The sequence below is a fragment of the Protopterus annectens genome, chromosome 9.part0, assembly GCF_019279795.1.
Source record: "Protopterus annectens isolate FY-2018-M chromosome 9.part0, PAN1.0, whole genome shotgun sequence".
In the NCBI taxonomy this organism is placed as follows: Eukaryota; Metazoa; Chordata; order Ceratodontiformes; family Protopteridae; genus Protopterus; species Protopterus annectens.
This window is the reverse complement of record NC_056743.1, coordinates 1443734566-1443749165: the sequence shown is the minus strand read 5'-3', so window position 1 is coordinate 1443749165 and position 14600 is coordinate 1443734566.

Here is a 14600-nt window from a genome sequence, read left to right as displayed (position 1 = left end):
CACAGGAAAAACACTTAGTCTAATCTTCCAAATTCCTAGCTATTTCTAAGAGAAAACAATGTTCTAAATAACTTACATATAGAAACAGGCAGTGCTGGTGATGTTGGATGTTCTCAAGACAAAATGCTGTGAGCTCTCTGATTCTCTCTCTTTAAATTGATAACACAGAGCTGCTTCACATGACACCATTCTTCACACTTCTCAGAGCTGCTTCACATGACATCATTCTTCACACTTCTCTGATGTTTCCAGGCTAACAGAAACTACATTTACATTCTGTACACCTGGTCAGAAACCAGAGCAATAAAGGACATTTATACATGCAAATTCTAGCCATTAACTCTGGCCTTAAAACAATAGGCAGGATGTCTCCCTCTAGACATATCAGCTCTGAATTATAACATCAAAGCCAGTCATAAAATGCTTCACTTAGCTTTCTTACAGCAGAGTGCACTGTTGTTACATTTTTGCAGTTCAATATCCAATGCAGTCTTTTCACATTTAAGAAAACAAGCCTGTGGCTTACATTAATATTTACAAATGACAGAATTATCTACAAAATTCTATCTGGTTAGGCTGGCAGTCTTCACCTATCTTCACAATATGGATGACCATTTATTAAGCAATTGTGATAAAAGAAAACGTTTTATTTATAGAAAATTGGCCATGAAGTTAAAAATGTGATTTCATGTGTAAAAATGTGGGCAAATGGGACATGTTCATGAGTGTGATGAGATTATAGAAGTGAAAGAACAAGAACAGATACAAGAATGTGTGTATAATATAAAAAGTATAGAACATGGACATGAAGAACAGGATGCACACAACAGTACAATATAGAAAAATAGTAAATGAAGAAAAAAAAATGAAGTGGAGGAAATGGTACAGGAAAGAAGTGAAGATGACAATGTAAACTGGAAAGTGGTGAGAGGAAAAAAATAATTCAATAAGGAAAATGGTGAAAGATAGAAAAAGGAACTTTAAAAGTGTGATTGTAAAAGAAAACAAAAAGGCAAAGGGTAAGGTGGAAGGAGAAAATATATTAGAAGCCACAAGAATATTAATAGAAGAAAAAAGGCTACAAATGGGAGAGTTTTGAGGTAGAAACATCATTTGGAATACAGGAAAAGATGCATGTTCAGGGACTGGTGTGTTATGTAATGGAACAGTAAAAATTTTAGATTACACTATAGCGAAACTAGGTAGAATAACAGTGTTAAATGTAAGGTGGAAAAATACATATAGAATCATTGCAATTTTTGTGTATGTTACTAAGAAAGTAAGAGATGAAATGTTCAAAAAAATCTTAAATTATGTAGGAGTTAATATGGAAATAATACTAGTGGGAGACTTTGTGACTTAAGAAAAAGAAAGAAAGAAGGGAATGATGTTAGGAAAGTGTGTGGAATAATGAAATGTAGAAAGTTATATTTAGGGGATAACAAATATTGGACTTTAAAAAAATTAGATTAAAACAGAAACTGATTATTTTGTAATATCTGTTAGTTTGAAAATTGTTAATGAAGGATTAAAGGAAACATTTTTTTGGACCATCTGGCTATATGGTTAGAAGTGAAGGAAATGGGGAATATATAAGATTAGATAAAGGCTTTAAAAGATTTAATGAAAAAGACTTAGGTGAAGAAGATAGAAGGGAGATTGACCAATTATGGAAAGATCGTGTAGAAATGAGAATTTGCTATCAATATTGGAGAGATTGGTGGATAAGCTTTAAAAAATTTTATAAAAAATCTTTTGGAATATCAGGCTGGGAGAAGAAGGAAAGCTAAACAGAAATGTAGGCAATTAAGTCAGAAAGTATTAACTGTTAAGAAATAAGATGAGCTTTTTATGAAAATGAGAAAAAGATATATGAAATGAATCAGGAGAAGATAAAGAAAATGTTATATAAACAGATGTATTTTTTATACAGGTAAAAATAAGTAGCTCCATATTTCAGCAAGATAGTGAGAGAAAATGAGAGGGTAATAAGGGAGTTGAAGAATACTGAAGGTGAAAGTGTGAATACATAGGAAAATATTTGAAGAAATAAAAGAGTATATAAAAATCAATTTAAAATGAAATAGATAAAGAAGAGACAGATATGGACAGCTAAAAAACTAAGTAAGAAAGATAATAAGAATATGGAGGAAAATCTAAATGTTGAAGAATGTAATGAAATTCTAAAAGAATAAAATAAGGAAAAAAGCCACAGAAATGTACAGAATTGAGTATTATATGTATTATAATATGAAAAATGGCAAAAAGTATATTTTGTGGAAGTATTGAATGAATGGTTAAAAGAGGGGATAGTAGAAAAAAGCTATGTACTGGGTTATGAAATTTATTTGGAAAAAAAGGAGGAAAAAGAGGATATAAGAAATTGGAGACCAATAGTATTGAATAACACAGATTATAAGATATTTATGAGAATAATGAGAAAAAGCCTAGGAAAGTGTATAGATAAGTTACCCGAGTGTACAATTTTTGGAAAGAAAGGAAAAATAAGTCAAGATTTATTATGGATATTGAAAGAAGTTAGAGATGATATTATAAATAAAAAGGCAGAAACTAAAGTTATGGTAGGAGATGTAAGTAAAGCATTAGACAGAATACAGTATGATGGGTTGTGGAATATATTAGGATATTACAATATAAGTGATAACATAAAAGTAATTATGTCAATGTATGAGAATAATAATGTAAGAGTGATATTAAATGGATGGTTAAGTGACAAAATTAAAATAAAATGTGTGGTAAGGCAGGGATGTCTAGCAAGCAGCATTTTATTTGCATTAGTTATGAATGTGGTTGAAAATAGCAAAATATAAGATGATAGAAAGAGTACATCTTCTAGTAATTCTTACGCATATGATATAGTTCTAGTTACTAAGAATAAGGAATGAATGTAACAGGGAATGAAAAATTACATAGGTGTTTAAATGGGTCTACTTCTTTTGACCTAACTTTCATTTGCCTGACACTCATTTGCCTGACCCCATTTGACTGAAATTGCATTTGCCTGACACTTCATTTGACTGACAAGTATTATTAGCAAGAAAATGGAATATGCCCCCTTCCCCACTGCAGTGCAACCCTGGAGTTAGAATATATAGTTAGAAGGGGTGCTGGGCGGGCATGGCCCCCCACAATGGGGGGTGTGGGGGTGAAGCCCCCCACTACATTTCATATGATATTGTTAACTTTTGATGTAATATTGCTTAGTAACAGAAAAGTAAGTGGGGGGTTTTGCCCCCCACACCCCCCCCTAACTATATATTCTAACTCCAGGGTCGCACTGCAGTGGGGAAGGGGGCATATTCCATTTTCTTGCTAATAATACTTGTCAGGCAAATGAAGTGTCAGGCAAATGAAATTTCAGCCATTTGGTCTCAGGCAAATGAGTGTCAGGCAAATGAAAGTTAGGTCAAAAGAAGTAGACCCGTTTAAACATACTTGGTTTATGTATTAATAAAGATAAAAGCAAAGAAACTGAGTTTATGGGTAATTCAGAAGATATCCAATTTAACAATAAGGATATAGATTCTTTGGGAATATTATTCTGAACAAATTTAAAGGAAGGAAAACGGTGGGAGAAAATTATACAAAATCTGAGAGAAATATGTACGTTTTAGAAATCACATAGGTTGTTATATAAGAAAAAAGTATTTCTAATAAATTCTATCCTTTTAGGTAAAATGGCCTATTAAATATGAAAAAGATTTATTGTTGATTGCATTCTCATTTATATGGGGATCAAGACTGAATCTTGTTAGAAGAAGAATTTTGTATGTTAGGGATGAGAAAGGAGGATTAGGTCTAATTAACCCTATTGTTCATGCAGCTTCCTTCAGTCTTTATAAAGTGTTGGTACGATTGAAAAAAGAAAATAGGAGTTTAGTAGATGTTATAATGAAAATTAAATATAAAGATGTTTGGGAGAGAATAAGATCTGGAAAAAGATGAAAGAATAATTTAAATGAAGATATAAAAGAGTATTAGAATAAAATTTTAATATGGAAACTGAATACAGAAAATGTAGGAAAAACAGAAAAAAAAGGTATTTAAATATGAGTGAACACCATTATATTTACCCATGGAAGCATTTAGAAAGTGAAAAAAGAAATGCAATGAAAATAGGACTTGTTTGGTGTAAAAAGATTTATGAATGTAAGGCTTTTGTGTACAGACTAATAATAAGTAAATTACCTGTTAAAGTAAACATGCCCAACAAAAAAACTTGAGAGAGGGTGTGTAATTACTGTGGAGAGGTTGAAACAGCACAGCATGTTCTTTTAATTGTATGAAAGTGACAGAATTGTGGGAGAAATTGTGTGAAAATAAGATATTGAAAGATTTTAAGAGTGTAGAAGATATAAATATGAATATGATAGAATATGGGTATTATGGTAATAAGAAACAAAAGGGGGTGAAACAAATTGATAAAAATTTGTTGTATATCTCATGGACAATATGGACTGAAAGACTGAATGAAATGAAATTTAATGGGAAGTGGATATTATCTCAAATGTTGAAAATACATTTTTGGTTGTGGAAAAAAGGATGGGAGGGAATTATTAAAGTATATCAGACCATATTATAGTGTAAATGTAAATAATTGTAAATAATGTGAATAGTATATATAAGTTGTGATAATTAATAAAGAATCCCTACTATTTTGAACTCTAGATGGTGCTGGAGAGCTCCTACAGCAACAAGGAAGAGGCCTACGGGTAGCAGCAGCATGGAGAAAGAGAGAAATGTTGTGGAGAGTTGGGACGTGGAAAATAAGAATTTGCAGAAAAATGTGTTTGATAAGGAGTATCAGAATGCTGATAAAGATTCCTATGTGGTAGATGATACAAATGATCAGTGTTTAGCTTTGTCAGTGGAGACTGATGTGATGAATCTCTTGGAGTGGTGCAGATAACAAAACTGCTGTCAGGAGGGCTTGCAGATGATATACTGTTGAAAATAATCGAGCAGGATGAACCAGGAGACAGAGCTACTCTTTCATGGGTGAGATAGCAGACAACTTTTCAGAAGTGCTTAGGATGATAATGTGTAGAAGGAATTAGGTGATGTGGCAGCATAGAATGCAGCAGTTAGAATGTATGCAGCAGTGACAGAAAGTGAACGAGAAAAGCAGCAGCAATCTGAGAATTAGTCCATATTTGTGACAGCAGAGAATGCAGTAATTAAAACATATGTGGCAGTGACATCAGAGAAAAAAAGGAGGCCATCTTTAGGAAGAATTTGGAAAATAAATTATTGTTTTTAAAAAGAAGATCAACTGTAACGATAAGAACAAAAAATTACACTATAATAGATAGATATTATGTATGGGGCAATTTAGTAACTGTTCTATGTTTTAAAGCTCAAGAAATGTGGTCCTTTATACATATAAGGTCAGAAAACTTTTGTAACTTAACATCTGAAACATGGACTGATGATAAAATTTATGTAACAATGTAACAAAAAGAAGGACATTATTTATCCATGGAATAAAATTATTTGTTTTCTTGTAGTAATTTAAATGTTAAAAAATATTAGTTTACAGTTTAGAACTGATGAACTGGAAGAAGAGGATGTTAAAAAATGCATGCAGGGTGTGTGTGAAGCTACTGCTAACATTGTAAAAAATTAAACATGAGAGAAATTTATGGAATTGAGGGTAGATGTTGAAAGCTGAAAGTTGTTTTGAAATGTGAAAAAATATGCAAAACACTTGCCAAGTGTTTTTTTTTTTTAAAGGGACATTATGATATGCTGGCGAGCCTGAATCATGTTTCTTTTGTGGAGGCTTTTCTCATTTAAATTAATGATTGTGACAAGATACAATGCAACCAGTGTGGAGGAAAAGGACATACAGAAAGAAGATGTGTGGCTGAATATAGGTTGTGTAAAAAAGGGGATGCTTTGGATGGATTGTCAATAGCAAACAGTAAATAATGAAAAAGAAAGGGAAGAAAGCATACATGACGAAGGACAACAGGAGGCTGGAAAGAGGGTGAACTAAGTGAAGAGAAACAGAAGAAAAAAGAAAATATATTTAGGAGGAAAAGGATGAGAAATTGCATGTAGAATGAGAGGTCAGGAGAATACATTTTTAAAGTTCTAGCCAGTTAAAAAATCTGATTCTGAGGATCAAGGATTATTTGAAAATTAACTCAGGAAAATATTTAGTTGGGGAAAGAATAAAACATAAGAAAATAAAGTATTTCCTATAAATTAAAAAGGAGAAGTAACAATTTAGAGCACTTTTAGTAAATGTGAACAGTATTAGTAATACTGTAAGAAGGATAGGGATATTAGACTTGTGTGCTAAGTGTGATGTGGATGTTATTCTGTTAGAGGATGTAAGATTCCTGACAAGAAAAACAGCAAATAGAAAAATTGTGTGGTGGAAATATAATCTGGAACTTACGAAGTTAAAGTGGCCAATTGTGTAGAAAAAGTGAAATACTAGATGTAATACAGGTAAAGATGGGAAGGTTAACTGTTGTGGATGTGTGGTGGAAAGGACATGCATATATAACTAGCAAAGTAAGAGATAATTTGTTTTATCAAATATTAGACTGTGGTGGTTAACATGAAATATAATGCAGGGGTCTTTATTTGTGATCTAAGGGGAAAACTTAAAAGGAAAGGGAATGATTTAAAAATACAGGAAGTAATAAAATGCAGTAAATACGCTGTGGAACAAACATCAATGGACTTATAGAAGGGGGAACTTGTCTCTCAAACTGATTATTTTGTATTATCAGAAGGCTTGGGGTAGCAGATGGTGATATAGTTGTGATGGGTTTTTCAAACCATTTAACAACATGGATGGAGGTGATGGAAGAACAGGAGTACATTAAAGTAGGAAAGTGAATAAAAAAGAATACATGAGAAATTATGGGATAAAATTAGAGAGTGGGAAGTATTACAGTTATGGAAGGATAATATACCCATGAAGGACTTCTATAAAAACTGGTCTGAGTGGTGAATTGAACTTAAAAAGAAGAATAAAATGTATTTTTTCAGTGGTAGGATGATATAAGAAAGGAAGAAAAAGTGAAGGTGGGAAAATGTATAGAATTATTTAGAAAATAATACAAGAGAGTATCATGATAGGGAAAAAGAAATTGAGAAAAAATGAAGGCATTACTGTTTAAACAGGCATATTATTTATAAGGGAGAAGGTATCTGCATATTGGGTGTAAAATAATAAAGAAGGATATTAGTATAATGACAGAAATGAAAAACATAAAAGGAGGGATAAAAAGAACACAAGATCAAATAATGAGTCTTTAGTACAGCATGTGGAAAATATGTATGAGTATAAGAAAGTAAAATAAGAGAGAATGGAAAGTAAAAAACAATTCCAGAATGGGTTAAGGAATAATTTGAAAAAATAAAATACTATTAGTGAACTAGATGAAGTACTTAGGAATATAAATGTTGATTCAGCATCAAGCCCAAACAGTATAGGGTATGGAATGTACAAGAAATTAATGGACTGATAAAGTGAGTATTTGATAAATGTAAGAAATTAATGGTTAAAAGTAGAATTAGCTTATGAAGAGTCATGCAGTGCAATATTGAAATTTACATGGAAGAATTAAATAAAAACTGGAGACTCACACCAAATAACGCAGGTTATAATGTTTTATGGGAATAATACAGGGAAGAATGGAAGCAGGAATCATGGACATTATGGAAAAAGTATATATGGTATAAAAGGAGGGAAGTCTAGAACTGTTATTTGTTGTGAAAGAAATTGTGGATGATGTTACAAGTGAAAGGGAGGATGTGAAATTTTTGGTAGGTGATTTTAGCAAGGCATTTGCTACAGTTAGACATGATGTTTTATGGAATGTTATGAAGAAGTATGGAATAGGGAATAGAATTAGAGTGTGTATATCCGCATATCCGAATAATAGAGTGAGAGTGTTAGTGCATGGGTGGCTGAATAAAGAAATATGCACGAAGTGTGACATAAGACAAGGATGTCCGAATTAGAGGAATATTGTTTGCAATGCAAAAGTTCTACATACTTGATACAAAATGAGGTGGTGATACTGATAGTTTTGATAAATGCAGGTGATGAAGTTGTAGTTGCTAAGAACGTAATAGGGATGAGGGGAAATGTTTGTTTGTCTGAAGGGATGTTTAAGATAATACACACACACACACACACACACACACATATATATATATATATATATATATATATATATATATATGTGTGTGTGTGTGTGTGTGTGTGTGTGTCAAAACTTTATATGATCCCAGTAAAATATGATAAAGTATGGAATTCAAGATTAAACCTAGTGAAAACAGATGTGTTATAAATGAGGGAAGACAAAGGGGGATTGGTTTTATTAAATCCAGTTGTTTGGTATTATTCTATTATGCTTCTTTTAACTCGTATGGCATATTAATGTGGGTAAAGGAAGAGAATGAGAATTGAATGGTGACAATGTTTAAATATAAGTACAAAACATTCTGAGAGATGAGAATAAGAAAAAGAATATGTAAATGCAAAAATTAAAAATTATCAAGAAAAATGCTAATGTGGAAAACAAATATTGATGATATGGAGAAAGATAGAAGGATGTGGTAAAATAATGTCATAAAACAACATTATCATATAAATCCATTGGGAAATTTACCAGCAGATATTAATGGCATTAAAATAAGGAAAAATAGTGTACCAAGATAGTAGAGAGGAGAAGATAGGAGAATATGCCATATAAAAGGATGGTTGAAAGAGTGTGTTTATTTTGGGGGGGGAAGAAAAGACAACTCAGTGTTTTTTAAATGTAAAAGAGTGGTGAAACTCTGGAAAAAGTTGCATAAAGACATTGTTGAGGATATTATTGACATAATCATATTCATATCAATATTGTCTTATGTATGGAAATTATAAGAATAATAAGAAAGAATATGTAATAAGGGTAGGTAAGAATTAATTTCATGTATTATGAGTTGCTTGAAATGAAAGACTGGATGAAATTTTGTTTAATGGGAAATACATTTTGGCAGATATATTGCAAAAAATCAGATTATGGTTGTGAAAGAAAGGGTGGGGAGTCAGTTATTTAAGAATCACAATAAGGATGTTATAAAAAAATGATAAATAGTAAGAAGCAGAAATGTGTATATATGTGCCTATAAATAACATTGGGCGGCACGATGACAGGGCACTTATATGGGCTAGGCTTGTAAAGGCTCCAGGGCCATTAACCTAGTACACACCTATGAACCTATGTAAATGTTTTTTTTTGTTGTAGTAAATAAAGGACCCCCTACTTTTTCCAATAGGTGCCATGGGAATTTTTGCAACCACCTGAGCTTCCACCAACTCAGGCAGGTGAGACCTTGGTTTAGTTTCTCATCCAAAAGATGACACATGTAGGAGTGCAGCATTCCCTAATGCTGCAGTGTAGTATCAGCAACCCAATCACTTGGAGTGAGAATAAAACCCACAGTCCACTAGTCATCCAGCACCCAAGGCAAGTGTGCTACCTTTTGCACCACAGACACTCCTCACTGTGCTGAAATTATAAATGCCTGGTACTACATGCTAAGCTTCAGCTATGGTACTATACATTGCATGACAAACTTAGGAACCTAGCCTCACTTTGATCCCACTGTGCTACAGCAACCAACAAGCCTCTGCTAATTAATACCACTTTAGTCAGCTTATCTGTCTTCTCCATGATGGCTGAGTGAACATTACCACTCATTCCCACACTACTTCCCCACCCAGCCCCACGAGCCAGCTCTTCCAGCTCCCAGACCTGCTGGCCAACCTTGGATCTTCAGGTGGCAGTTGTGACTCTAAACCTCGGAGTCTCAGAACCATCACATTCGTTAGCAATAATTTCACTAGCTATTGCATAATATTATACGTTACTATTTAAGATGTTGGGCCCAAGAAAAGTCCAGTCAGCAAAGTTGGTGCAGCCCTGCTTTCTATCCTTCCCACTGGAATTAGAAAACAAATCTTTGCGGGAACTGAAAGCAAAGAAACTATGTATTTTTGTTATGTATTGTCTGTGTTCAGGGAAACTGTAGGTGATATTTATACAGACTAGCTACTTTGACAGCCTATGAATGAAAGACAGGAAACATGATATCACTACAGAGTAAGTGATTGGGAATAGACTTGCTACAGGTAAGTAACTTGTACGTTTGTAACTTTTTTGTACCTGAAATAAAAACAAAATGGTCAAAAAATGTTTATTAGATGACAAAGAACACAGAATAAAGCAGGTCATTTAAAATATGTCTTGACATGTGTTGATGCTCTCCTAGAGAATTTCAAAGCAGTGATCGAGGTATACTTATCCTAACTGAACAGAGTGAGCAACATGGCAAAAAGGGAATGGCAATCCAGTATCATATTATGGGACACAGAATGCATTGAGGGGGAAAGAACATTTAGGTGAAAAACAAAATCAAGTCTCCATGGCAGCCCTCATCATGCCATTATAGTGAAACACAAACTTTAAGATACAGTAGGTATGAGTGCTTAGAGTCAAGCAGAGGCGTTAACATTGCACAGAAAATTGATAAGTTATTACATGTTTTCACTTTCTGATATCAGTGGTCTTTTAACTTCTCCTATGTGATTCTCACTTTTGGGTAAAATAAATTTCCTTCAGTGGTGTAGTCAAGGTTTCTCCCCATTTAATGTGTTAAATAACAGGTGTCACAATTTGTTAGATTGTCTTGGTGGCAGACAGGGAAGAAGAAAGAAATTTAGGACTGGTTAAGATGGAGCCATTATGTTATACTATATTACCATCTATGGTCCTACTATCAAAACCACATGTATGTTGTTTCAACCAGCATAGTCAGATGGATTGGAAAGGGTAGCTGACTACATTACATGAAGCCATAACTGTTCATCATATAGGCCCATTGCATATTTTACCCCTTGGATGCTCCCTAACATCTGGATGATTACTTATATTCCCAGTTCAACTAACTCTCACTGCAGGGAACAAATTGGTTGTAGGGCTGTTACCTCAGGGGAATGCACGTGTCCATTGGGCACCTGGAGACATGGGTTGAATGGTCAGAGATGGAACCACGGTAAAAAAATTAAAACATTTTGCTCTATCTTTCAGCATTTACACAAACTATTTTATGTTTTTATTTCATGTTTTATATATAGACAGATAGATATAGCTATATATATATATATATATATATATATATATATATATATATATATATATATATATATATATATATATGCACTGTGTACTCTTTTATGAATTCAATTGGACGTATTGCTGAAATAGCTCGCTAATGTCCTTAATAATCGCATCACTGCTAATCAAAGCCCATGCTGTTATTTATTTATTATATTACTTACTCAGATGAGTAGGCTAGTCCCTGGACCCATTTCAACAACAACACCTGTGCAAGAGCACAAAGTTACATAAAAAATAAATGGCTCTGAGTGTAATAGTAGTTACAGCACAAATGACATACTATTCTATTCACAGTCAACTATGCATGCACAGCACAAACAATTTGAAACAAAGTGGAGTTCATAGAGGTTTGCTACCCATATGTGCAATCCTTGAAAATTTGCACATACAGCTGTATGTAAAGGAGTACATAATGACATAAGTGAGGTGATGTATATGATATAGTACTAAGGCACCTTTCCCACTATTTGCAATTCAAAGTCTTATAGTGTTGCACAAGTTCACATTGTGCACGTAGGTTATAAAAAAGAAAGCAGTGCTGTTTCTAGACACATTGCAATTGGTGATCACTTAAAAAGGGTCCACCTGCAAAGAGATTTTTTTTTATAGTTAATAGTTTTAGATTAGTCAAAATGTCATCAGTGAATTTTGGTTTACAGGAGTAACAACCAGTTATAGGATAATGTGGCATACACTTATATTGTTATAATTCTTTATAGAAAATCTACTTAATACCTGTTTCGTGTGTTGTTCCCATTGGTATTTCAAATTTAAATAACTAAATATGAAAATCAAATTAAACACTGAATAAAATACTTTAATATGACAACCAAAACCCTCCAAAAGACCAAGACAAACTGTAGAAAAACAGATAACGAAGTAGGCAGCCAACTATACCACAGATCCAGGTAAAAGGAAAACTCTTCTTTATTCAGTTCAATTCATCCAAGGTAAGGTCAATGTTTATGTAGGATATATTCATTTCATTCACTGAGGTCTCAACATACGTATCACTATATAGCAAATCAAATATTTTACTATCATAGTCAGAAGTGTTCATAATAATGAGACCCCACCCTTGTCAGGTTTCATTAACCTAATCTCCGGATTACTAATAACATCTTGGAGAAGTGACCATTCCTGGTGGTTTAAATTATTAACCACAGTTTGTTTCTGGTGTGTATGAGAAGTTCCCTAATTTCATTTTCACACAAAGCTTAAAAAATTGAGGTAAGAGAGTGCACCGGTAAAATAAATGTACTGGGCCTGTGAGGTAAGTGCAAAACCACTGTTTGGTTGTTATTCTTGAAATACAAAGCCAAATTAAGCTTCCTACAAAAAAATTTTAAGTTTAAGATAGTGTCAACCAAATTAGCGTTCCTAGCTGGAACAAAGTTCAAACCTTTTGAAAATAAATTAGCCCAATTAAAATCAACATGAACGTGTCTATAGTTATAAACTGTAAAATCGCCATCCAAGTTTTTCACCATTGAAACAACATTGCCCATTTCAGTCATCTGTTCTGAGCTCCCCTCATCCCCCTCCACTGATTCTGGTAGTTGTTCTGCCATACCTGAAATTGCCAGGACTCATCTCCCTCTGGTTCCGAATTCTCTCGGATCTACTCATGTGTGGAGGTTCTAAAGGGACATCCCAATTCAGGTAATCATCCACCTCCAAAATCTCCTCATGAGCTTCATCATATTCCACAGGGACTCTATCAAAATAACGGGCTTGTTGCCCTTCTGTGCCCCCTTTGGTATGGACCTAACCAGGCATATCCAATAATCTTCACTAAAAGAATACAGGGCTTAAGTAAAATGTCCAAAAAAACTCCAGCAAAAAGGAACGCCAACCACAGAGATGGTAAAATTAATCCTTTATTAACATGTCCTGGTACCTCGGCAATTCGCCTTCAATGGAACAATTCATCAAACAAACCCATCTCCTTAAATACAATAGCCAATTAACTCATCAGTTCACTAATTAATTACTTAATTGATTAAACCTGCTTATTATTTGGACTTCAAAATCAGTGCTTCATTATCTGAAGTTTAAGAACATAATGCACAGTTCTAAATAAGAGAATAAATAAATATTCCAAATTTGCATATATTACCACAACCCTGCCACTTTCACTCATTAAAGCATGTAATGATTTATTGAACTTCATGATACAAAATTTTCTTCATCTTACAACATTTTTTACAAATACCAAAAATCATAGTCCGCAGTCCAAAAACATATTATATAACACTGAATGGATGAGTGAATAAATACTTCTAATGCACATATATTTTATCACAAATCTGCCACTTCTGCTAAATAAAACAAATATGATAAATACTTAAACTTCATAATACAAAAATTTACAAAATATTACACAATTTCATAGTGTGGAACATCACAATGCAACATTTCATGATACTGAATTCACTTAAATGCAAAATATTAAGATATATCCCAATAATACTTTATAATAATATTCCCATGTCTAAATTCATGCCTCTCAGATATAAAGTATGATAATTGAAAATCATGTTATATTCTAATTTATTGAGTTCAACTCTAAAATTGCCAGCCTCAAAATGAGGCCTGGCCAAAACACTGAAAATAAATCCATCAGTGTTACTGTAGTGTACATTAATGAAATGTGAAGCCACAGGACGATCCAAATTCCCCCTTCTTACATCTCCTAAATGTTCTAAAATTCGAACTTTGGTCTTTCTGGTAGTTTGACCAATATACCATAATGGTTTGGCACAATTAAAACCCAAAACATAAACTATCCCATGTGACAAACAGTTAAATCTTTCAAAGCTCAGTATTTCTTCCCATTAATTTTCTTACCATTTAAATTTCTAGCCATATGACATACAGAGCATCTGCCACACTTTTGCATACCAACATTCAAACCATCTATTGAATGGGCCAACTTTTTACTTAACAATTCCTTCAAATTGTTAAATCTGCTGAAGGAAAATGTGACATGTTTGGGAAACAAACAACCTACGGTCATATCTTCACAAATTAAATGCCAAAACTGTCTTATGATCTTTTCAACTACTATTGAAAAATCTGAATATCTAGAGACAAAAAACAATTTTTCATCTTTTACAACTGAATGTTGTTTACTATAGTCCTTTCTTATTTTCTGTCCTCCACATAACCTATTTTTAATGCCTAACAATGTTTCTTCCAAGTACCCTCTGTTAGAGAGTCTAAAAAATACTTCATCAAGTGTCTCATCCCATAATTTCGAATCAGAAGTATTCCTTAAAATTCTTTTGAATTCCCCTTCAGGCAATGCTTTGATTAAACGTGGAGGATGCATGCTACTAGCATGCAAAAAATTATTCACAGAAGTTGGTTTCCTAAACGGTC